The sequence below is a fragment of the Orbicella faveolata genome, unplaced genomic scaffold, assembly GCF_042242905.1.
Source record: "Orbicella faveolata isolate gen_17 unplaced genomic scaffold, um_ofav_v1 contig_13, whole genome shotgun sequence".
NCBI lineage: Eukaryota > Metazoa > Cnidaria > Anthozoa > Scleractinia > Merulinidae > Orbicella > Orbicella faveolata.
The window spans coordinates 25061383-25087870 of NW_028301540.1; the positions used below are offsets into that span (position 1 = coordinate 25061383).

General features: G+C 39.5%; 2 pseudogenes across 2 annotated transcripts; both read left to right on the forward strand.

Moving 5' to 3' along the window:
• The first annotated feature begins 6382 nt into the window (after positions 1-6382).
• Positions 6383-19667, forward strand: LOC149115763 (uncharacterized; annotated as a pseudogene). Its single transcript, XR_016206125.1, has 4 exons — positions 6383-6606; positions 7237-7884; positions 11680-12234; positions 15011-19667. The product of XR_016206125.1 is annotated as an uncharacterized LOC149115763 (transcript).
• Positions 19668-22327: 2660 nt separating this feature from the next.
• LOC149115764 (fibrinogen-like protein A) lies at positions 22328-26282 on the forward strand (annotated as a pseudogene). Its single transcript, XR_016206126.1, has 4 exons — positions 22328-23837; positions 23941-24145; positions 24627-24689; positions 24808-26282. The product of XR_016206126.1 is annotated as a fibrinogen-like protein A (transcript).
• Positions 26283-26488: the final 206 nt, after the last annotated feature.

The window sequence follows — 26488 nt, forward strand, 5'->3', positions numbered from 1 at the left end:
TAACCGGCCGCGATCATCGCTAATCCGACTGTTCAGTGTTAGAGCGTGAAAATTAAGAGCATGTCCACCAGAGGACCAGGTAGAGGTGATACATGCCATCTCACCGATTTCAGTGAAACTTGGCCAGATTGAAGGGCATACCCAATAACTCAAAAAGCCAAAACGGTTTCAAAATTGCAATTTTCCGGGGGGAGTTACACCACCCCCCTACTTTTTTCACATAAATTTCTTTAAATACTACACTAAATGAGGGTAAAAGTAGGGGGCTCTTAAACCTGAGCAATTCATCCAATTCAATTGCAGCTATACATGTGTGTAGAGTAGTCCTACATGAGTTATGTACGGGAGTTTCATGTAATTTGATTGATTACCTGTCAATCAATGTAAGCTAATAACTACCCATGTAAAATGGCATAGCAAAGTATGGTGATTTTGAGGCCAAATATCTCCTGTGGCCAAGTCCCTCCCAAAGAGATATCTATACCACGGTTCAGTTCCACCTTTGGTCTGTACGAATTATCAAAAAAATTTTTGGGACCTGCCATTTTTTGTTCGCAGATCGAGCTCAAACCCTGCACATCTTGTACAAGATTTCAGTTTAATGACTGACATCGTAAAAGTTCCTGCATAAACCGCACCCGTAGATTAGCCATAACCCCAAGATGGAAGCTCAAATATTGAAAAGCAACGTAAAGACAATAAAGTTTGAAGTTCCAGTGAAGTCCTAGTTGGTATAAAAACAAAGACAACCAAGTGCGGTTTCAGAACACTGATACAGCGGCTGTTGCGAGCCTTCAAATGCATTTAAAAGTCTTTAGATAACAAATTTTCACTTGTTATACCTTCTCGTCTTCCTAATTCACTCTTCTTAAACTTGAGATTTTCTCTTGATAACATTATCGCTTCGCCGGAACACTCCATGACATTAAACTTCGTACACCATATCGAAACGATACGAATTAGTGCTTAGTAGCCAAACTTTGAAATGTGGAGCCGGGAGTCTGGGCATCACAACGCGTAATAGAGGGGCTACGACAAAACACTGACCCCTGGTCAACGGACCCCCTACTTACCCCCCTTACCGACCCCCTCTTAAATTCACTGGAAATAATAATTAAAGAAAAATGTACATTAAGGCCGACGTACCCAAGGAAAAAATTATTTTTCAATACCGCACAGTGTTATTACGCATACATAACGTGTATGAGCCGAGCGATAATTTTCACGTGCGTTATATCGTTTGCACGTTCACTGAGAGACTTGAGAACATCACAGCATAAAACGAAAAAAAATGTTAGCATTTCCCCAAAACATTTGCGTTTCTGACGGGCAAAAAAATTGATTGAAAGGAGGAAATAAATGACTATTCCTACTGTAAACATTTTCACTGATGCGCCGAGGTTTCTTGCTTTGTTTACTTTTTGGCGTCACGAAATATCCCAGTTCATGTTTCACCGAGGTTTTTGAATAGTAAGTTCAAGAACAATTTCATGACCCTGAACTTGGAAAAAAGAAATTAACCCGACATTCCCTGAAAAAATTCAGAAAACTATTACTCCAATAAGCCGAGACAGGAAATTACGGACATTCATAGTTACTGTCCATTTTCAGCTTAAATAAAACACTTCCTCTCCTTGTTTATTTCAAAGTACCTTTCCTTTTTTCTTTTTAACAGCATTTCTTAACGACTATTATTAAATATATTTTTGTGAAATTGTTCTTGAACTTATTGTTTAAAAACTTCAGCGAAACATGAACTGTGATGTTTCGTGCGCCAAATAATAACATCTACACTCAAAAGTAAACAACTTTGTCTGCGATTGTAAGTGGGACCTTGGCACAACAAAGTCATTTTCTTCGTGACCTTTACGTTGTGAAAACAATGTCTAATCTTTCCTGTTCCTTTGCCTGGCACTGTGACTCTCACTGCGATATTTCATCCCAAGGAAACGAGCTTCTTCCTCTGAGCTCTTGCTAGAGATATAAGTGCTCATCTTCGACAAATCTCTGTACCCAAACAAGTGTCTCTTCTGAGAAAGAACTAATTCTTGCACGCGTGGGGTTGTTTGATGAAGGCGGCCGTGACTTCACAATTTGTCCAAAACACCGGGATCAGTTAGGCGTCAAGTTCAAGGCCTCGACAAAATGTCAGCATCCACTCCATGGAAATCGTAAGGGTAAGAGGGAGAGGGGTGTTAACCAGCGAATGTTAAAGGAAATCAAGACTAAATGGAATGTTGTTGTCCCCGTTGGAGCAGGTAAACTGCTTTGTCTTTTTATCTTCGAATCCAGCTAAAGTACGAATTCCTACCTTGATTTGTTTTCAAGAATTATAAGCTCGATTACCAGTCGGTGTTCGAGAAAGCGGAGAAAATCTGGCCTTACAAATAAATGATGTCATATTCTATGAACACAGGTATTTCTAGAATTTGTCGTGGGAAACATCAAGCTGCCATGAAATTCGTAGCAAATGCTTCACCGCCCCAGGAGCAGAGAGAGGAACAAAGTTCAGCAGACCTACCCATGGAGAAGGCTGACAGCACCATTGTTGATCCACAAGCGCACGTGCGATTCTTGTTACCACCAGAAGAACCATCAAGTGAGGTATTACACATGTGTACTCAGTTATCTATTAGTTTGTTATGGTAACACAAGAGTATTTTATACGTAGATACGGTTCCAAGAGATTTTCGAGTCGATTTTTGAAAGGAGAGTTTTGAAGAGGCAGATGAGGAATACATGCCTTTGGTTACACAGTTCATTAACTGCAGAAGAGATGAGTATATGCCCAATTAGCGTTAAAATATTTAATATTTGAGAATTATAATGCACTGTTGATGCTTTTTGATAAAATTATTAGCATTGTAAATAATTATCATTATTAGTTCTTCTAGTTTAGCTGCGACTGCTATCACTTTTACAGTAACATTTATCCATTGGATTATCCAACTACTCGTCTGTGTGAAGTTTTTCTCCTGCTGTTTTTTGAAGTTTTTCTCTTGATGGTACGTAGTATCCCTCTAAAGTAAATAAGTGTCCTCTTGTGTATTGTGATGCCCAGACTCCTCTCCACATTTCAAAGCTTGGCTACTAAGCACTAATTCGTATCGTTTCGATATGGTGTACGAAGTTTAATGTCATGGAGTGTTCCGGCGAAGCGATAATGTTATCAAGAGAAAATCTCAAGTTTAAGAAGAGTGAATTAGGAAGACGAGAAGGTATAACAAGTGAAAATTTGTTATCTAAAGACTTTTAAATGCATTTGAAGGCTCGCAACAGCCGCTGTATCAGTGTTCTGAAACCGCACTTGGTTGTCTTTTTTTTTATACCAATTAAAACTTCACTGGAACTTCAAACTTTATTGTCTTTACGTTGCTTTTCAATATTTGAGCTTCCATCTTGGGGTTATGGCTAATCTACGGGTGCGGTTTATGCAGGAACTTTTACGATGTCAGTCATTAAACTGAAATCTTGTGCAAGATGTGCAGGGTTTGAGCTCGATCTGCGAACAAAAAATGGCAGGTCCCAAAAATTTTTTTGATAATTCGTACAGACCAAAGGTGGAACTGAACCGTGGTATAGATATCTCTTTGGGAGGGACTTGGCCACAGGAGATATTTGGCCTCAAAATCACCATACTTTGCTATGCCATTTTACATGGATAGTTATTAGCTTACATTGATTGACAGGTAATCAATCAAATTACATGAAACTCCCGTTCATGTATAGCCACAATTGAATTGGATGAATTGCTCAGGTTTAAGAGCCCCCTACTTTTACCCTCATTTAGTGTAGTATTTAAAGAAATTTATGTGAAAAAAGTAGGGGGTGGTGTAACTCCCCCCGGAAAATTGCAATTTTGAAACCGTTTTGGCTTTTTGAGTTATTGGGTATGCCCTTCAATCTGGCCAAGTTTCACTGAAATCGGTGAGATGGCATGTATCACCTCTGCCTGGTCCTCTGGTGGACATGCTCTTAAGCTTTAGGAATTAAAGCGATTTGGAGGCAGGTGAGCTATATTGAAATTATATTGGGCTAAGTAAAATTATGACAATCAAATACATTTAAAACGTGGGATAAAATTAAGATTTTAAAGAGCAAAAATATTAACAAGTATTTTCAGAAAGAAGTGCACGATTAAAAGGAACAAAGTAGTTATGTAGATTACAGATCACTGATATAATTTAATTTTGTGGCAGAATGTCAAGAAATCAAAATTTTTGCTCTGGTCGGAAATTGTGGATACTTTAATATTTTAGCCTTCGTTTCTTCTTTCCCTTGCTTTCACATCAGTTAACATCTTCTTAGAATTTTTTCCTCAATGTTCAAGATAATGAATCAAGTTTATACATGCAGCAAACTCCAGGAAGTACGTAATAAAACACGATGTACAATGTATCAGCTGGAGAGCTATCTCTTGAATTAAACAATCCCAATCCGATCAAAACGAATTGTGTTAGGTGTTTACTGACCAAATGGCATTTTGCATAGACTACAAGTAGTCCCTCTCTCGCTTAGTCTGTCAAGCAAGACAGAATCTGAAATCTGAATCAAGACCGTAAATTAACCTCAAGAAGTGAATGGCCGGGCAAAATCCTGGGAACTTTGTTGGTAGTCCCTAGCTCCTTTCGTGCGCTTCTCGCCCCAATATTTCACGCGGGCATACTTTCCTTCTTTCGTGCCACGCCCGGGCAGGATGGACTGAGCGAGAGAGAGACTACTTGTAGTCTACATTTTGCAATTGTTTACTGCATAGAAGATATTGATAAAAAGGCCATTCACGATATGTGATCACAGATTAGAACTGAACACTCTGCAAAAGAGTGTGCGTTAACAGCCCTTCTCCTATGAGGAGTGACCCAAGCATATATTTTTATATTTTAATATACAAATATATGCTTGCGGTATGTTGTAATTAAAATTACAACATAACCGCAGTTTACAGATATGGGTGAACAGTTACGTAAATCCAGTGGAACTAGGAGCTAATCAGAGCAGAATCGTATGATTATCTTCTTGTTGGAAGGAACTAATGTTCCTACATGTTTTTAGACGGAAAGCACGAGCTAGTTTTTTTTTTATATATATTCCACGCGACACGCGGTAGGAATATTTTCGCGGATACTTTAACATAAAAGGCTTATAGATAGATTATATTTAAGGCCGTAATCATGTAATCAAAGCAGATTATTTGTCACGTTTTGTCACGTTATTCTTACCTTTACAACATATTAACGTAAACTTAGTGGGCAAATTTCTTAAACGGACAGAGCTAACCTCGGAACCAGATTGCTTTGTAGTCGTTTTCTCGTGTGCACGACAGAAAAGAAAAGCTTATACATTTTACCAGCCTATATTTTCCGTCCAGCTGAAATGCTGTTACTTTGCAGAACTGTTCCGTAGAGGTCCGTACTCCGTATGCTATTTGTGGATGATTTGAGACCCAGCAATCTTTTCACACTTTCTGACGCAACCATCTTGTTTTTTGGGGGAGGGGACGGGGCAAAAAGGCAAAAAATTCAGTAGATGTTTGGGAAAATTGCGAATCGAGCGAACTCCTCACAACTCACTGATAAAGTTAATTCGAAATAGCCTCGCTAGGAAAGCCACAATTAAGGTTTATATTTTTCTGAGCGCATACGTCTGTAAAAGCGAGTCGCAGTACACGAGCAAAGTTACAGAGATTTGTTTGAAAAATTAAAAGCAATTTTCGCCTCACAGCAAATCTATGACTGTCCCAAATTTGATCAAAAACCTTCTCCTGGGTGTTCTTTCCTTAATTAGTTGTCATTCACATAATCACTCTCAAGCAATCGAAGTTTGACTTTCTCCATTTACTGTAATATTTTTCCTTCTTTGCCCAAGAGAGGTGGCGTCAGGTCTATTTCGCTGATAATCTTTTCGTCTTCAGAAAGAACAGATGTATTATCCAAATCAGTAAGCTGCGTAACTAGCACAAAAGTTTGCAGTTAGAAATGAAATTTGGCGACTTCGTCCCTTGCTAGCTAGCCAGGAGTGTTGATTTAAAAAAAGGTAAACCAAGCGAGCTAGTTTGTCTAATTTCTGCTACGTTATTGTACTCGATTCACTTTTATAAGGAATTGTTTTACTTAACTGAAAACTGCAGTGCTTTCAAAACTTTTTTATGAATAGATGTCAGAGAGTGCTCTATTATCCCTATTAAAAATTGTTACTGTCTGTTAATTTGTCGCTTAAGAAAAAGTTCCCGTTACTGCTGAAGATGAATTGCCTCACATGATTAAGTGAAAATTTGGCATGCTACTCAGACACTTGATTTCAGTATCACATAACCAGCTGAAGCAGTACTTATACCGTTACCCACTATTCAGACTGTATCCACTACAACTCGCTGTAGAGTTGGGCATTGCTCCAGTATCACCAAGATCATGACTGTTCAAAAGAAAAGTATCCCTTCTTTTGCTTCTATTGTTTCTGTTCTCTCCATTGTGTTTTACTGCGCCGGCTTTTTAAGAGTTGAGCTGGAACTATACGAGCAAAAGAAAAGAATAAACGCTCTTGAAAGCGTTGCGGAGGCCAAGTCTTCGTTAAACGACGTAGACATGAAGATAATCAAAAATGCTCCTGGTACGTGCGTCTTATGTAACGTAAGTTTAAGCAGTGTTAAGATCAAAGAATACAATCATCAGAATCATGGCTTGCCCAATGTAAATACCGTACGGGGTTAGAAAGACTAGAAATAGCTAAGAGTTAAAATGAATAAAGAATGAACATGTTCTTGCTTGTTCCGTTTGTGCTGTGAACACGCAAAGGAAACAGAGGGTTGCCAGGTCAAGTTTTCTTTAATCCCATGCAGACAAATTTATAAAAAAATCATGTTCAGAGATACTACTCTTCAACTGTGAATAACACAGTGATAAACTATAGTTCCTTGTCTTTCTCCGGCTGTGCAAGCTTACAGTCGATTTTTGATAGTTTCGGCATCAGGAAATGAACAAAGGATATGTTATTCACGGATGCTGCAGTTACTATTTTAGTCTAATTAATGAGAAAAAACCAAGCATTTCCGTTGCGGTGATAATCTCGTACGCTATTCGCTTCTCGCACAATGGTTGCAGAACAAACACTTTAAACCTCATTGCCTTAAAAACTAAACTAAAGCATTGAAAATAATCACGTGCCAAGCTTTGAAAGCGCTGTAAAGGCTAGCTTGGTTAAAAGTCTTCTCGTTCAAATACACTTTTCTTTTCTTCCTAGAAATTCAACCTTCTAAACTCAGCAGACACAGCCGTCACGTTGACTTCACAGAGAATTCGACAGAAACTCAACGCACAGCGGAAACGTTTCTCAAAATCAACAAACTTCTATTAGAGTGGAGACTGCATCTCTGTCAGTCAAAGGGTGTCACGTGCTCGCCAGGTCCCCCAGGGCTTCCCGGTCCTCCAGGACCAAGAGGACACACAGGAAGGACTGGAAACAAGGGAGATAAAGGTGTTATGGGATCGCCAGGAAAGAGCGGCAAGCAAGGCATTGTGGGACCTGTAGGACTACGGGGAGAGACTGGAAATAAAGGCGAGAAAGGAGACATAGGACCCACTGGCATACCGGGAACTAAAGGCGAACCCGGTGAATCGATATCATCTCCTGCTGTTGTTGTTTCTCCGATGACGTTGACAGTGAACGAAAGTGGAACAGCCTCGTTTCAGTGTTCAACCAGCGGTAATCCTGAGCCTGCAGTAACGTGGAGTAAACTGAACAGTCATTCAACAATCACTCAGTCAGCGGTTTCACGTGGAAAGCTAGAGTTAAAGAAGGTGACCGGAAGTGACTCAGGCGTGTATCAGTGTTCAGCAACAAACATTCTTGGGAATTCACAGCCGGGAGTGGTGCGATTAACAGTAAATGGTGAGTTTCTGGTTAAGTGGCTACAGTACGCAGGTTTTGCAGATAACGTTTGTCGTTCTCGAAGCACGCAAAGTTCGCTTTTTAGCAGAAACCAAACCTCTCTCTGTTTCCTTACGGTTAAAATAAGACGAATGTAGCGTTGACTTTTCTTTGAAAATAGCTACAACATTCAGTTGCTTTAAAAGTTTGATTAATAGTTACGTCGATTTCGACATTTCCGACCTGATGAAGCCATTTTATGGTGCGGTGAACTGAAAAAGTCATCGTAAACAGATAAAGGTGAACAAAGAAGCGTTTCAAGGTGAATGCATCTTAGTTTACTCCAACAAACACTACACTCAGAGAAATAAGGTTGTATCTCGAGGGTATGCCTGGTGATACTGGATCCTCAGTTATCAGTTATAATTTAAACCATTTCTTGGTTAACAGTTCGAGCTATTTTTCAGCTTTCAGTTAATCTTGACAAATTTAAATTAAAACGGCTTTGAAGGTCCGTCTGTTAAGGGATTTGAAGTTTGGAACACACTTGGCGACTTGACTACAAGGAGGACGGGGTTAGCACTGGTCCCCGCCCCATCCCCGGAACTCACGCACTGAGTAAACTTGAAGATCAAAAAAAAAAAAAAAAAAAAAAACCAGAAATACGGCCAAACACGGTTGGCAGAGAAAACAGAGCTCTCCCTCAGAGTAGTGGCGTCTCCAGGGTAGCCTATGTTATGATGCAAAATAGGATGGACAGAAAAGAAGTTCTCTTCTGGTAGTGAAATAACTCGAATCATACGATGGTACCATCATGGAGAGATCTGGAGCTATGGCCAAGGGCTGCCATAGACCTTTCTGCAAGTGAATATATGATAGATCATACTTTTTAACTGGGGAGAAAGGTGAAAGACATGAACAATCATTACGATTATGTGCAGAACTTGAGCAGCTGTGAAATCAACGCCTGAAAATTAAATCAGGCTTGAACGGGAGTCGAACTCACGACCTCTACGATACCGGTGCAGTTCTCTTGCAACTGAACTATCAAGCCAACTAGGATCCCTTAACCACAGTTTAAATGCCTAAACTTCTAATGAACTTTCCCTTTTCTACTTGCTTCTGAGCAAAGATTAGCCGAACAGGGTCAAGCAGCATTCGATTATTTCTCAGAACTTTCGAGTGACTGCTAACTAGCTGTTTGCAGACGAATGAAGTTGAACCTGTATATAACGCCCTTAAACATCCTTTGACGCCCAAGGAGCCATATATGGCTACTCAATGGTCGTCCTCTTTGTACCACTTGTGACGTCATCAATTTAAATGTCATAAGATATTCCTGATAAGCAGATGGTATAGCTAGGACAGATCTATCCGCACGACAGTCGTTTTTGGATATCGACGGCATTTTGACGTAGCAAATTGAAAAACAACATTATCAGCTTTGGTGCAAAAATGGTCGTAAAATGGTCCATTATACCTATAATAATATACATAAAAAAATTACTCGATTCTGATTGGCTGAGAGCAGTGCAGTTTAAGTGTAATACCAATGCAAAAAGTGTAACACCGGTGCAAAAAGTGTAACACCAGTGCAAATTACACATCGTAATTCTGAATTATGATTGGCTGAAAGACAATAGAAAATTTTCGAAGACAATGATATAACGTAAACTGAGGACCAAAATTTGGTGCCCAAGTTTTCTCGAATGAGAAAACATGGCTTCAAGAAAGGTCTTCCGGCACTTCCTCTACGCAAATTTTTTCATGTGAGTCTTTCTAAAAGCTGAAATTGCACTCGCCGAAGTGGCTCGGACAATCTCAGCTTTTTGAAAAGTTCACTCGTGCAAGTTAATTCCAAATTGAACAAGAAAAACCGTATGATTACCTATACAAATTGATCAAGGTCCAATTTTCAGGCTTGCCCATAATTAACACTCAACTTTTTAGGGCAGCCAGAAAGAATATGGAACGCAAAAGGTAGCGAGAGTAAAAGGGCCGAGAAAAAGGAAAGGAAACGGACAATAAAAAATTCGGAACAGGCAATCAAAAAAACAACAACAAAAACAACAACAATATTTTAATTTGGTACATGCTTATGCGCATGCACCAAATTAAAATATTCTACAATTTTGTACCTTATCTTGGGGAAATGTATCTGTTTGGTAAAAAAAAAAAAAAAAAAAAAAAAAAATGCTTTTCCAGCAAAACTAAGTCCCATTTAGCGTCAGGGCAGCCAAAAAACTGATTTCCTGAGGGTGGCCGTTATGTACAGAATCAACTATGCCTATTATCACTTTCCGAAGACCTTAACCTATTTTTTCCCGGGCTTTGTTCGTTCATTCGTTCGTTCGGGAGCCTAATTAGGCTTTCTGATCATCCCGCTCCCTTTGTATATCCAAAAACCTCTTGAAAAAATTAATAGTCAATTTTTTTATGGCATGCTAAGTGTTCAAAACTTTGTTTAAGTTACTGATAATCACGTGTCAAACATGACGTCATATCACGCCTAAACTGGCGACGTCATATTTGAAAATGTCCACCATTTTGAATACGCTATCTTAACTTCCAAAATTTCCCACAAATGCCGGAACACTTCGGCCCTTTCAATTTGAGAAGGGATGTAAAACAAGCTGCGATAACAGCAGTTTGTTTTGTATAACTCCAAAATTAAATTATCTGAACACAAGAAATTGATTATGAAAATACAACAAGAGTAAAGATGATAGAATAAAATCTTTACAATCCAAAATCTCGCTGAAACAGAAAGTCAAACCTTAAAAAAAAAATTTAAATCTCAGTGAAAAAAAAAACTTGGTTGCATTTCCATATAAACGTCAAGTTACGAGACCAAACAATTGGTACACAAGATACGATAAGAACTTCTATTGAAGTGTCAAGATATGTAGCCCGAGCACAGTGATTGGTGACACATTCAAATTTACCCTGACAAATTTTAAGAACATCCACAAAGTTCCAGATCAGCGAGGGCGGTATATAGTCCCCCCACCGCCCCCTCCCCTCTTACCCCAAGGTTTGATGCAAATAGGGAGTTTAAGACTGGTACACAGAACTTCTAAGAAGCTCCAAGTCATCTTTTTTCCAACATTGACTTTTTAGTGGTCTGATGATCACATAATTTTTCGTACTTCCCGCTGCTCTTAGACAAGCAGTAGAGTTTATAAAGCTCATAGGATCTAAAGCTATACTTGATTGCTTTTCCTTTATGCCAAGAAAGTTACACAGACGTATTTTTACTACAATAAAATCATTAAGTGTTCTTTGAGATTTATTGTCAGATGGCTTATTGTCTTTCCACAATCCTCTGTTCTCCATGGCAAAAGAAACTTAAAACAGCTTTCACTACACCACACTAAGCAGCCATATTGTTAGAAGGGGTTTAGAACCATGACTCGTCATATAGCGTGCCATTTCGCGCCGTTTTATTTCGGCGTAAGCATCCAACAACACTTTCTATATATCCCATACGTCCAGACATACGTGAAAGTGGCTAACTTTAATTAGTTACGAGCATAATGCTTTGCTATACCCCACTCTATCGAGGTGGAAAAGCTCAATCTACTCAGCTGACAATTATCTTAACGTTTCTCAACTATCAAGTAAAAGTTGCCAATTCTCAGCCTCCTACACGGAAGTCCAGATGGCTCGTCACGCAATCTTTCAATCTTGCGTGACGAGCCATAAGGATGCCTGCGTAGAAGGCTATCATTTCAGCTGTTACCCCTGAAAAGGAAAAAAAAATGAAATCAAAAATTCTAAATCAGACCAGGCCTAATGATATTTACTTGGTTGCAGTTTATCCTCAAGTTTCTCTTCAACCGGGACCTAATTTCGTCACGGTAAGAAGTGACGTCACTCTACCAACCTGTCACGTTACCGGATACCCTGCACCAGTGGTGACCTGGAGGAAGTCGTCTGGTCAGTTACCCCAGGGGAGGACGCACTATAACAATAGTGTCTTAAAAATTTCCGATGTCCGTAAAAGTGACTCTGACGCATACTTCTGTTCAGCGGTCAACCTTTTAGGAAATGCTGAAAGGAAAACTTAACTAGTTGTGGTTTCCCTTCCTGTGTTTACCGTTAAGCCACCTGTAAAGGTGTTTGCTGCTACCGGCGAAACTTGGACGTTAAACTGCAATGCTACTGGCGATCCACGACCAGTCATCAGTTGGAAAAGACAAGAAACAGCACTGCTCGTGAATAGGAGTCAGAGAAAAGGGGAGGCACTTATCTTAAGAGATTTGAGAAGAGAGGATGCTGGGATCTATATTTGTGTGGCAACAAGTGCAGGAGTGTTTGCTGTCGAGGCAATAAGTGATGTTCGAGTGGGACCTATAGCAAGTGGTACCGGTAAGTTATGAATGGCAAAACTGTATATTTGTCGCAGAAAGAGAGTTAGCTTGCGCTAAAAGAAAGAAAAGAGAAGCATCTAGAACTGGGAAACGAAAAGACGGCCTGTTTTGGGTGGCAATATGTGTCACGTCATGAAAGAGAATAAGGAACTGACAGTCTGAGGTAACTCTATGACTAATAAGAAACGCAGTGCTCAAAAACGCTGACAAACAAATAACCTTTTTACCCTGTGACAAAGAAATACTTAGAAATGAAGTTTGCAATTTATTTACTTTACAGTCATAAGTTCTCACGACTGAATCTCTCGTCGACGAAAACTCGTGGCAACGCTTTCGTTTCAAGTAAACCGGAGGCAAACATTTAGCTATATTTGGAAGGCTTTAAAAGGCTTAAAAGCTTGTCCATAAAACTGCCAACGTCAGGCTAGTCGCAAGCGCACACTCACCACATCAACACTCCATTATCATGCATCATTACGTTTATTAGATGCTGTACGGTGTTGCGTGCACAATTAATACTGTACGAAAGGTTTTCTTTGGGTTAGTCCAATATTCCCGTTAGTTTCTCTCTAATCCGTCCACAAGTCAAATGATGTCTATCGCAGGAGCGTATTGATCCGTATGCATAGTGTACAAGAAGCCGGCATCTTTCGAGATTTTCTTTGAAGAATCGGCTAAAAGAAAAAACAAATCAATAAGTAAAGCCGAATTGACAAAAACTTAGAAACTAAAACTTAAGTGTTAGCGCTAGTGATTAAAGCAAAGCGGTTCGATCCGAGTTTCCTTCTCATATGGCGCATTGTCCGCCACGAAGCAAACAGTCGCTTTATTCAGTACTATGTTAAACATTAAACCACGAATTGAGCATGTTATAATACGAAAGACCGCAAACCATTCATGTTGAAGGCTCAAGAAGACGCATTTCAGCAACAATGGTCTGTGTGCCAATCAACCTTGTTTCCCGGACTTTTTCCTGAGGGGAGAGCCCTGAAAATGAGGTTGTGCGCCATTCTACAGCATCTGGCGATTACGAGAACCGCGAGAGAGGAGCTATCCCTTTTAAAGTGCGTCTTCTCTTTTAATAAGGTCTCATACTCTTATCATGTGCATAAGTGTCTTAGTTTTATAGTTAGGAAAGGATTTTTTTTCCTGTACTAGTAGTATTCTATACTTTGCTCCAATTGATTCCTGCAAAGAAAACCTGACTGCAACTGTTTTTAATCCTCGCTACTACTGGAAAGTTTGACATGCGTGTAAAATTAAAGAAACGCTATTAATCGGTGACTTAAAATCCTCACTTAATGAAAACCTTAGCAGTGAGAAGCTGTTTTTTTATAAGTATCAATTGTATTATTATTTTTCTTAGATTGTCACCAGTGCCTCGGTTTATTGTTAAATTTATAATTTTTTATAAAAGTTATCACCGTCACTTCGGAAGACGTATGTTGTAACATACGAAACGTCAAGTTAATACAGTTGTCTACTTGTAATGTTAAGGTTAATTAATCAACATGACACGAGCGTAGGACAAAGAAAAATTCGCAATCCCCGACAGGAATCGAACCCATGACCTCCCGAACACCGGCCGGGTGCTCTATCCACTTAGCTACGAGAACTCATGGAGAACAAGGTCATTTAACTGAGTTCATATATGACAGGTGTCCTATCGAAGTCATCGTGAGTAGTGATAAGTTAACATTTCATTGCCGAGCTTAAAATTCACCATCTTTATTAACTTATCACTACTCACGATGACTTCGATAGTGTTGATCCTATGATTGTTTTATTAAAACGTCCCAAAATGTCAGGTAGGGTATATGAGTTAGCTTCTACGTCCGAGGGTTAAGTGCATACATCGTTTGACATGTTTCGGACAGCGTGTCTGGCATGCAGTCCGGAGAAAAGATCTTAGCAAAAAAATTACTGTCAGAATCATAATTTGCAGTTAAATAAGCTTTGGTTATTCCTTATTTTATATTTATGCTGTTTTAAAACATCAGTGTTTTTTACCAAAAGAATGATTCGATAACCTATGAAACTATAACTTATGAAAAATTATAACTTATGAAACTTCGACTAAAACTGATTCCTTCCTATGACTATCTGCCAAGATAACTGACTAGAAATTCTCTCTAGAGTTAGGTTACACTAAAAAAAATAATTGGTCCATACTTATCGTGCGTATATCGACTTATCGGGATGCACGCGGAAAGTTCGGAGAGCACTCAAAAAGCGTGAGCACTGCTCGAGGCACAGCCGAGAGCAACTCTTCCCAAGTGAATCCATAACCTGATGTACGCGCGCTAAGCATGAACCAATTCTTTTATAACATAGTGACAGCAACTTGGGCGCTAAAACATGTTTTATTTGTGATTCACTACAAAGTTCTCACAAAGCACGGTGAAGAAAAAAAAGGATCCCATTATATTGGTTTCTAAAATTGTCAAGGAAAATTCGTTTATTCGAATTAATGAAAATGTAGGCAAACAAAGTTATAAATACTCAATGAAAATGTGACCAAAATGAATCAAAATGCTCAAAGACTCGAAGTAGGGTTTGGTTTGTTCAAAATTATGTTTGCATTGCCAAAACTTTAAGAAAAAGATACGGCTCGCAGCAAAACTCGACGGAAAGTTTTCATTTAAAATAAAACTGCTCAAGTCTTGTTATTTACACAAATTTTTACCAGGATGTCTCAATAGGAGTAAGGTAGGACCAGCGCGCGCACTATGTTATGATTAAAATTAACGCATAACGTTCTCCTTTTTTATTAGATTGCTCTGATCTGCTAAAATCAGGCCATAATCAAAGTGGATTGTACTCTGTCAACCCAGACGGTAGAGGACAATTTACTGTCTACTGTGACATGGGCAGTGACGGTGGAGGCTGGACCGTCTTTCAGAGAAGACAAGATGGCTCGGTAGACTTCTATCGGGGATGGAACGACTACAAAGCAGGATTTGGTCAGCTGAGTGCTGAGTTCTGGTTAGGAAACGACAAGATCCACCGACTGACGGTCTCTAGACCGAGCTCTCTACGAGTGAAGCTGGAGGACTGGAACGGAGTTAAAGTGTACGCTAAATATGGCAAGTTCAACATTAGTGATGAGCAGGCGCAGTATCGACTTGAAGTGGGTTCATATTCAGGTACAGCGGGAGATTCGTTAGCAAGGCATAATAACATGGCGTTTACCACAAAAGACAGAGATTATGACAGAGCTGGTAACAACATTAACTGTGCTGTACGCTATACAGGCGCCTGGTGGTACAGCAATTGCCACAACTCCAATCTAAACGGACAATACCTGGGAGATAAACGTGATTACCGAGGAGCCAGGTGGCACCACTTCAGAGGTACTCTTTCACTCAAATTCACTGAAATGAAACTGAGGCCGTCATCGTAGAAAGAATACCAGTAACAGGTTTAATCATGTTGGAGACGTAAATGCCAACATCTGATCTTCGCTCATCACAGGTTACAATAATTGATTGACCACAAGCAATAATTAGTAGCTGTTGCATTAACTTAAGTGACGTTCATTAGGAATTCTTATAACGATTAAAATATTTTCCTTTACAATCACTGATTTTAAACCAGAAACTATAATTTTCCCAGCAGTTGTCATAGCAAATGATTTTCTAGTAATAGCCATGATAGCTTGTCACAGTTTTCAATAATTAGTCGATTTAATTAGTGAAATCAGAAGCCATAATCGATTATGGCTCATGGAGAAATCTATGGAATGCTTACTATTTTACATTTAGAGAGAGGTTTCCTTTACAATTACTGATATGATAAGCCAGTAACCACGAGTTTGCGAGATTGCCGAGAAGTTGCGATCATTTCTTTTAAAAGGAGATGATTTTCTGGTATATATAACCCGTTGTTAATTACTTTACTGAGCTGATAGCTGGTCTGCAATCAGGCGTTCCTTTACCTTTCTCGACGGTGCGGGGCAAGGGGGAAGGAGGGGGAGCGGGACATTGGGAGGAAGCAAGACCGCTTCATCCCAGGTTATCTGGTGGCCAGCGTAGAGCAGGAACAAAAGAACGGGAACAAAATTTAGCAGACGAACTGTAGTTTCTTGTTATCAAAATAAATATGCAAGCCTCCTAAAAAAAGCTATTCTAGCCTAGAATTGTGACCTAAAAGGAAAATGAAGATCAAAAGAAGGAAAAATATGATACATATGAATGTATGATAGATCAGACATTTTAACTGGGGAGAAAGGTGAAAAGACATGAATGATCGTTACAGCTATGTGCACAACCTGAGCAGCTGCGAAATTAAAGCCTGAAAATTAAATCAGGCTTGAACGGGATTCAAACCCACGACCTCTGCGATACCGGTGCAGTTCTCTTGCAACTAAACTATGAAGCCAACTAGGATCCATTAGCAACCGTTTAAATGCTGAAACTTCTAATAAACTTTCCCTTTTCTTTTCCTTCTAAGCAAAGGTTAGTCGAACAGGGTCAAGCAGCATGCGATTATTTCTCAAAACTTTCGAGTGACTTTGAACTAGTTGTTTGGAGACGAATGCAGTCGAATCTGTATGTAACGCCCTGTATCAACCCTTTGACGCCCAAGGATCCATATCCGGCTACTTAATGGTCGTGCTCTTTGTATCACTTGTGACGTCATCAATTCAAATCTCACCAGATGTTCTTAATAAGCAGATGGTAGAGCTAGGATAGATCTATCCGCGCAACAGTCGTTTTTGGATATCGACGGCATTCTGACGTAGCAAATTGAAAAACAACGTTATCAGTTTTAGTGCAAAAAATGGTGGTAAAATGGCCTATAATTGATCAGGGTCCCATTTCCAGGCTTTTCCCTTAATTAACACCCAACTTTTTAGGGCAGCCAGAAAGAATATGGAACGCAAAAGGTAGCGAGAGTAAAAGCGCCGAGAAAAAGGAAAGGAAACTGGCACTAAAGAAATTGGGAACCGGCAACCGGAAAAAAAAAAACGACAACAACCTCAAGTCCACATTTTGGCTTATGCACATGCACCAAAGTGAAATATTCTACAATTTTGTACCTAATCTTGAGAAAATCTATCTAAGCGATTATTGCTTTCACTGACCGCAGTTCATAATCTTGGGTGTCCTGCGGTTTCAAGGGAGACTATTTTGTCGAATGTCTGCATTTTCTACGCTATTTTGAATGACGTCATATGTCATACGTCATATGCGCAAAGACTATCGCGCACCTCGTGGTGGTTCTCAGAGTCTTCGTTCCCCTTGAACAACGGTTGGAAAACGAGAGCTCTGGGAGCAACCATTTTGAAATAACCGAATTCTGCCCATCCGGTTTCACTGTGCAGTCTGCATCTATGGCGCATGCCTGAAATGGTTGCTCCCAGAGCTCTCGTTTTTCGACCGCTGGTCAAGAGGAACGAAGACTCTAGGAACGAGAGTGGTAGTAGTCTGAGTAAGTGAGCAATTGTAAGGCGGATTTCTAGAGACTACCTCGTGATTTATAGTTTACTTTATATGTTCACGAGCACGACTTTGAATCACCTTGGCTTTGGGATGTTAACCATGGGAACAGCTATATTTCACTGGCTGTAGTTTGATTGCATATGTTTAGTTCCAGTCGCGACGGATAGCTCAGTTTTTATCTGGTCGTATATTGTTCGCTCCAATATTGTCTGGAATCGGTGAAAAAGTACTCTAAAGGCAAGATCCATAACAGTAAGCCTGAACCAAGGAACGGTAATGTAAAAATACTGTCTACTTCTATTCATCGGGGGAAATATTCGAATCAGTCGCACGGAGTTTGTTTGCGATCAGTAAACATGCTTGGGATTGCAAATGGTTCCTTATATTTGTGCTTCCAGGTTAGAATAATGTATGTAAAAAATATAAACTTTTACAAATTACCTTTTACGCTTAAACAATAGTTACTGTGAAAATATTTAGTACGAAAGAATGTAAATATTTTTGTGAGTCTATGGGAACTGACGCGGTCGCGTTGGAGGTTATTTTAAAACTTATGCGGATAATACTTTTGCTGGTCTCTCTAGCCTGCGTTGCAGGCGTTTCTGTGGGGTTCGGGAGAAAAGAATTACAGCCCGAAAAATGGAGCGAGTAAAAACGGGGACGGGGGCGGGGGCGGTGGTGGTGAAGGGGCTCTCTAGCCCCATTTTCTGCGCTGGCAAAACACCGAAAATGCCGTTTTTCGGTCTTTCTTTGCTCCCAAACCCCACGGAAACGCTATAGTCCCTCTTTCGCTTAGTCCTTCTAGCGAGCTCCCGCGGAATGTTTATTAGCGCGGTTTTCTTTCGCCTGACGCACGACGGACAAAGCAAAAGAGGGACTACTCGTAGTCTTTAGCTTGAGCTCTCGACGAACTCATCAAGAACAGATGGTTTGTAGACAGACTATTGTTGTATACAAAACCCTATTTAGCCATAATCATTTAGCAGTTACAATTTTTCCATCTTTTCTCGATTTCCCCTTTCAGTGCGTTCTGAAGTGTAATGCAAGGTGTCAAGCGCGGATATTTTACCTCCTGCTGTTTTCTTAGAAGTATTAAAACCTTTCCAGTTGAAGGTATTATGACACAAGCGATTAGCACCGATATAAAGACACCAGCGGCTAGCTTCTAAGGGCCCGTGTACAAGGAGGGAGGGTTACCCTAGCAAGCGGGTTAAATCTAGCTGGAGGGCAAAAAGCCCCGGTATACAAGCAAACTTTCACAGGTAGGGTAACCCTACAACCCGGGACAACTTAATGCGCGGTTATGCTTCAAGGGTCTGGAAACAGTTAGAAAGTTAACACGGGTAGGCGGTTAACCCTACCTGGAGTGTTTACAAGGGAGAAAGTTAAGGTAACCCTAGCACGCAGATAGGGTAACCCGCCTACCCGGGTAACCCTGGCTTTCTTGTGAACACGACGAAGGAAAAAAAACAACAACAAAAAAACAGGAAATGTGTGAGTGCTAGAGCAACCCGCTTGCTAGGGTAACCCTCTCTCTTTGTAAACAGGCCCTTACTCTATAAAGCATGAGAACGATATGATCAGCTGGGTCTGGAGGTTAGGTAGTTTAACTATTCCTGTTTCGGACTAGTGTTCAAGAAATCTCAATTAAGTCTTGAAGATTATTTTGATAAACAAGAAGTGATGCCAGGAAAACTAAGGACTTGCGTTTGTCTAATGTCACACAGACTAATGACAAACAGCCCTGACCAACAACAACAGCAACAACAATTTATTTCAGTATTCCCATATTAGTACATGGTATTACCTAAAACACGATACAGCTATAATAATGTAACTAAATTACAATAATTTAATTGATTAAGTAATATTATTCTGCCTGTAATCGATGCATGAATGGATGTAGGGCAGCTGTAAGTCTACAGATATAGGGTCAACATTTTTGAAAATAAAAATAATTTTTGTTCTATCATCTAACACATCAAAATGATTGTATTTTCTATTTATTTCTTCCAAAAAATTCAAGTGTAAATTATCGTAAAGGTGACAGGAAAGTATGCCAAATTCTGTCTGCCAGTTTCAATCCGTAATCGATGATTTCCGAGGCGAAATTTATTTACTGCTTTTTTTATGCGAGGGATTCTTTACTGTATTCAAAAACTCAACTCAGCTTTATGACAATCAGTTTTGAACATGGAGTAAAAAGTCAACCTCTTGTTATATTTTATCAAGTTTAATTGATGCCGAGTCATTTCATCTTTAAGAGTTAACCGAACTTGAGAAATAAATGACAGGGAGTTATTTTCAGATAAGTTTATATCAATAATATAACCGGCCTGACTTAGGGGCCGCGCGCGAAAATATGGCACGCAGCTGGAACAATGTCAGTTAGAAATCTGAAGCATATGCATAATGAGGTTCACGGAAAACGTCACCTTTTTTAACGCTAAGTCTTATGGTAATAAGACGAATGCGCGAAAGGATACGAACTAAGGGTCACAGCGGCCCAAGCTCAAAATGCGAGGAGTTACATGTTTCTTTTTTTCTTTTTACTTTTTGCGAGCCTTCAGCGAAACGTGACATGTGGCATATACCATTACATAACGACAGAATTGACTACGCGAAACGTGACTCTCGCCTTGCAGCATATGGAGGTGTTGTGTTACAACGCTTTGAATTTATAAAGGTTTGTATGGGAACGCAACGCCTTTGCTGAAAACGTCAATTATTTTTATATTTTGTGAGTAAAGTCTACTTACCCTGTTGCCTTGTTGCATTTTTCGGCGAGTTATCGTTCTGTGAGTAGTGGAAACCCACAGAACGATAACTCGCCGAAATCGCGTTAGGCCATCCTTTTTTTTTTTTCGTTTATTGTCGAATGCGTTTTCTGTGGGGTCGGTCGGTCGGAAAAGGAACAAAAAAAGCAAAAATAAAATTGGAAAAGGAGTCTGGAGCTAGGAGGCCCGGTACCTCAGCATAATATCTGTGGAAACAACAAGGTGTGGTTACAAAGTCAACATCGCGGCAATGGAGGAAGGAAAAAGTCGACGTTGTTGTTAAAATCAAACGAGAACAGGGAAAAACTAAAAATCTGTAAGGCAAAAAACTGCTTATGTTTCAGATTAAAATTGTTTGAAATAATGTGTCATTGCCTTCATTTTTTTTTTTTTTTTTTTTTTTTTTTTGAAAACGCGAAAATCTGGGTCGGTCGGACGACGCTAAACAGAGGAAAAAGAGAGGATGGCCTTAGATCGGCCTGAGGAGCTGCCAAACAACAAAGAATACAACAAATATGCAAATGATAGTCGTTAAATTGTAATGAGAAATATCACCACTACCGCGGCATTTCCGGGACTGGCCGCCAACATTTTTACTGAGAAATTCAAATTTTTCGTACTAGAGTCTTCAGCTCGCTTACGGTTGTTTAATAAAGGGTGGAATCAAATGGGTTAACTTCATAACTTGCCCATGCGCCCATGCGTAGCCTGCGAACAGGCTCCCGGCAAGGACGGAAGAAAATTCGGTGAGCGCGAATTAAACAGGAGAAGTCGGAGAGCAAAGCAATACTGAAATGAGCCTAAAGAAATTCTAAGCACATGACAGAGGTGTCAAACGCTGCGAAGCGACAAGAAGATATCAGCGGAAAGTCCGGAAACCATGCCTTTGATCTCTAAAAAAACAAATTGCTATAGCACCGCCAAACGGCTCCACTCCACTAGCTTCTACTTAAAATTCCTCCTCGTAACTGAGCATAAAGTACTCCTCAGAATCACTTCTGAAATAACGAGAGGTCGAGAGACCGAAATTTACAAGAGAACGGCAAATGCACTATTGTAACTAACCGTTGGCGTCGTATAATTTTACAAAGATCTGTCAAATATTTATCTCAAAGATGTCAACAATCAGCGATTTAACCAGTCAAATCATGATCCCAGGAGCTGGTGTCATAGAACGACGGCATCAATAGAATGTCTACAGGCTCCCTCGCTTCGTTCGCAGGCTAGCCCATGCGCCGAGTCATGAACCCAGTTACCCGCCCCCTCCCCCTTTCCCCATGGGTTTTCGTCTCTTTGTTTCTTCTTTTTAAAGCTTTCTCTATCGAAGGATTCCTTGTTTGCTGGCCGCTGCAAAGATTCCCTGTTTCCAAGATCCTTTCGAAGGTCTCGAAAAAGACAACCTCGGATTTTTGAAGAAAGTTATTTTAACTAGCCAGGGCTGGTCGCTGACAAGAACGGCCCGTTAGTGACTACCATGAAAAAAAAAAACAATTGTTTTCCTAGAAGAGATTCTGCAATACCATCACATCACATCTTATTAGGAGTATTGGATAGTTTTAACGTAGTGCTGCATCATTGGGACAGTCTGTCACGGACAGCTGCACCACAGTAAACAAACAAATAAACATTGAAAAGCTAAGAGTGATCGGGGCTGTATACAGGCGCGTTCAGTTTTAAATTCTCTTTTTGTACTGGGGATTTAAACGGTATTTCTTGACAGAAGTCTCTGAGGGACAGGGAACTGGTAGCTTAAAGAGAGCTGAGTTAAAACAAGAACCTCAAATATAGCTTCGTCAAAGCAGGTGCAGCTTTCTTGTGAGCTTTAATGATTATATATGACGACACCGCTAATGTTTGCACTCATTTCGTAGGATTGCTTTCATCGCTATATTTAACTGTCGCGGACGATTCGATTAGTTGTCAATTCAGTTTCAACAAGTGTGTGTGTGTGTTTTTTTTTTTTTTTCGCAAAAATATGAAATACTTAAACTATACAAACTCTCTTGTTTTCTGTTAATATTAAAGGGGAGTTCTTAAAGCAAGTCTTTCCCTATATCTGCATTAAAATTGAGCCTGGATGTTTTCCTTATTTCCATGAGTAATCCAATATACCCAAACTGGTTGATATCTTTTCAAAACAGGGTCATAAATGATGAATATATGAATTAACCTAAAATCGTTCTCTTTCTTTGGTGCCATACAGATATACAGAAGCAGATAGATACAAAAAACAAAAAGAGCGAAGTTGTTTCATCTCCATGTCATTCCCTTATAAAAAGTGTTTTTGAGTTTAGCAACGATCGACAAAATGTGGTTAACAAAATTCAAATAAATATATTTACTTCAAAGTGTCAATGATTTTAAATAATTTAAGATTCACAATTTGACTAATATTAAGTTAATCCTATTTAAGTCCTATAAAAAAGAAAAAAAAAAAGAGAGAAAGGATAAAGAATAGTAGTTTTTTTTTTTTGTTTTTCAAGCGATTTTATGGAAAAATCAGTTGTATCCGCGTTAATTTTACAATAGCAAGAAATAAATTCGAATGATTTATCAAGCTATTACAGTGTCAAAACGGATGTGAGCTATGATTGTTTAATAATAGATGATATTTGTCTTTTCGCTTCGCTCAATAACCCGGAAATGTATATTCTCCCCAAGAATTCATGTCTTTTTGTTTTAATAAGAAAAGATTGTCAGGAGCATGCAACTAATTCTCTGGAAAAATGAAGTTTTCTTTAGTCACTCCATCATTAAACTAGGAAAACCACTCAAATTAACCAAGTTAAAAGAACTGAGCCTTTTGGCCTGAATGTCCCTAATAGCCTGTAAACTTATCCTACGTATATATTACACTGTATTTCGCAATCGCTGCCCTTAAAAAGACAGGTGCGTATATGACACATTGTGTTATTTTCCTATATGACAGAAGGAGTGTAGCAGTGGCCAGACGAAATATTGTATTAAATCAAGTCAAATTCTACGTTGTGCTGGCTTTGCTATTTTTCTTTCCTTTTAATATTTCCTCTAAAAATTGTATGGCACGTTATAAAAAATATCCGTCACTTTATAGCCGGCCAGATCTGTCTAACTGCGTATGTAGTATTATATGGTAAATAGAACCTTACGTCAGTCACTGTGAAGAATTACTGACAGCCTGTTAGCTATAAGACTGACAGCGCTCTATAGTCACGTATCCAGAGGCAAAGAAGCCCGGGAACTGAAGCATCACTCCTAACACCAAGAAGATACAACAGATCCGCCCTAATGGCCACTATCTGCCGAACTCAGCTGGTGATGATCACTCTTAACATTTTCCTGGTTGTGTTATTTGTGGCAGCGAACAAAGACCTTTGTGGTAGTGTTTATGAAACTCAACTCGGTAAGTAAACTCATAGCAACTAGAGTGGATAAAAGAAGTTTGTTTAGATATTTTCCTAGGATATTTTACATCAATGAAACTTTCATTTTTCTGTTGTTTTCTGACCACGTTTTAGTCGGTCACGTCATGAGGACGGCTGTAGTTGTGGACGAGTTCGAATGTCAGTTGAAATGCATTGGAAATAACAGCTGCAAGTCTTTTAACGTTCATCCCCATGGCAAATGCGAGCTTAATAGCAAAACACGACAAATGAAGCCAGGAGACTTTCAATGGAGGAGTGGATCTACTTACTATGGCTCTGTACAGGTCAGTTTTTTTTTTCTCTCTGAAGGTGGCTGGCGATATAGTTTACAGCATTTTCCTTCAATTATACGGATCAATCTATCATTCTTTATCAAGTGATGTTGTAATATTGGTATCACAGAATTGCTCAATCGTCGATAAACAAGTTGCATGTTGCGTTCGTGGCATAATACCGTAATATAGGAACACTCAAACCAGTTAACGACACCTTGCATTTTAGCTTTCAGTTCTTAAATCTCAAAAATTGAGTTTGGCTACCCCTTTGTTTGTTTGTCTGTTTTTTTGTTTGTTTGTTTGTTTGTTTGTTTGTTTGTTTTTTTTGCAGAACATGTTAATATATAACGTTTTGAGAAATTTAAAAATAATTCTGTGGAGCGAGTTCAGAGCCACGAAACCCTCTAAGGAACTAGAGATATTGTTTTGACTGTTGCAGCTAAATAATTAGCATTTAGATAACTCTTTTAATTGTCTCAACCTAACCCAGGTCTCCTGCGTGGATGTGTCTCGTGATCAGAATGGACCAACAAAGAGAGGTCAGTGTCGTCCGGTGTACCAGGGAAAACAGATATTGTAGGTTACTTGGTTAACAATCGAGAGGGGAGGGTGGCGGGTTGAAAGTGTCGCAGTGACTTCAAACGTTGAATTCTTTTTTTTTTTTTTTTCAGTTTGTTTAAAACATTATTGAAAAAAATGTTAACTGGCCTCAAAGGAGATTTAGTCTGAGGTTGAAAGCGCTGTATGGCGACGGTAAAGGACAAATCAAGGTCTATTGTGACATGCGTACCGATGGTGGAGGCTGGACCGTCTTTCAGAGAAGACAAGATGGCTCGGTAGACTTCTATCGGGGATGGAACGACTACAAAGCAGGCTTTGGTCAGCTGACTGCGGAGTTCTGGTTAGGAAACGACAAGATCCACCGACTGACGGCCTCTAGACCGAGCTCTCTACGAGTGGAGCTGGAGGACTGGAACGGAGCTAAAGTGTACGCCAAATATGGCAAGTTTAACATTAGTGATGAGCAGGCGAAGTATCGACTTGAAGTGGGTTCATATTCAGGTACAGCGGGAGATTCGTTAGCAGGACATAATAACATGGCGTTTAGTACAAAAGACAGAGATAATGACAGAGATAGTAACCACTGTGCTGTACACTGGACAGGCGCCTGGTGGTACAACGCTTGCCACTCCTCCAATCTAAACGGACAATACCTGGGAGATAAACGTGATTACCGAGGAGCCAGGTGGCACCACTTCAGAGGTTCTCTTTCACTTAAATTTACTGAAATGAAACTGAGGCCGTCATCGTAGAAAGAATACGGTAACAGGTTTAATCATGTTAGAGACGTAAATGCCAACATCTGATCTTCGCTTACCACAGCTAACAGTAATTGATCGATCACAAACAATGATTCGTAGTTGTTTCATTAACTTAAGTGGAATTCTTGAATTGGAATTCTTAAGAAGATAAAAATAGTTTCCTTTACAATCTTTGATTTTAAGCGAGAAACTATAATTTTTACAGCAGTTATAGCAAATGTTTTTCTAGTATTAGCCATTGTCGCTTATCACCGCATTCTCACGCCCTAATTTGTACTTATATATGTATATTTCATTCACTTTTTCTATAACTTGAAAATGATCTCAGGGAGATCGAAATGTCGTTTTTTATCGCCAGTTTTTATTCTGAAATGTGTTTCAAAAAAAGCTACTTAAAAGAATTTTAATAATTAGTCGATTTAATTATTAAGGAAACGGTCGGAGTTCTTGTAAATTTTCTTCCAAAAAAATGAGCCAGAAACCACGAGTTTGCAATAGTGCCTTCAAGTTTTTGAACCTATTCTTGAAAAGAAGATGATTTTCTGGTATATATTACACGTTGTTAATAAATTTGCTAAGGTGATAGCTGGTGTTTAATCAGGCCTTTCTTTTCTCTTCCCGGCGGTGTGTGGCAAGGGCGCAAGGGGAGGGAGGGGGGAGGTGGACAGGGTGGTGACCGTGGGGAGGAAATAAGACCGCTTCATCCCAGGTTATGTGATGGCAAGGAGGAGGCGGCTGGAACAAAAAAACGGGAACAAAATTTAGAAGCCAAACTGTAGTTTCTTGTTATCAAAATAAAATGCAAGCCTCCTAAAATAAGTTAATCTAGCCTAAAATTGTGACCTAAATGGAAAATGAAGATCAAAGGAAGGGAAAATATTATACATACTTAACGCCACATAAATTGAACTTGCGTACAGCAACTAGTCCCAAGCCTCCCCGTCCAGTATGTGTACTCGTAGTTGTCTTCGTCGTCCGCAAATCTTAAATTCATTATTAGTTTCTTTCGTCTTGCCGCGATTGAGAAAGC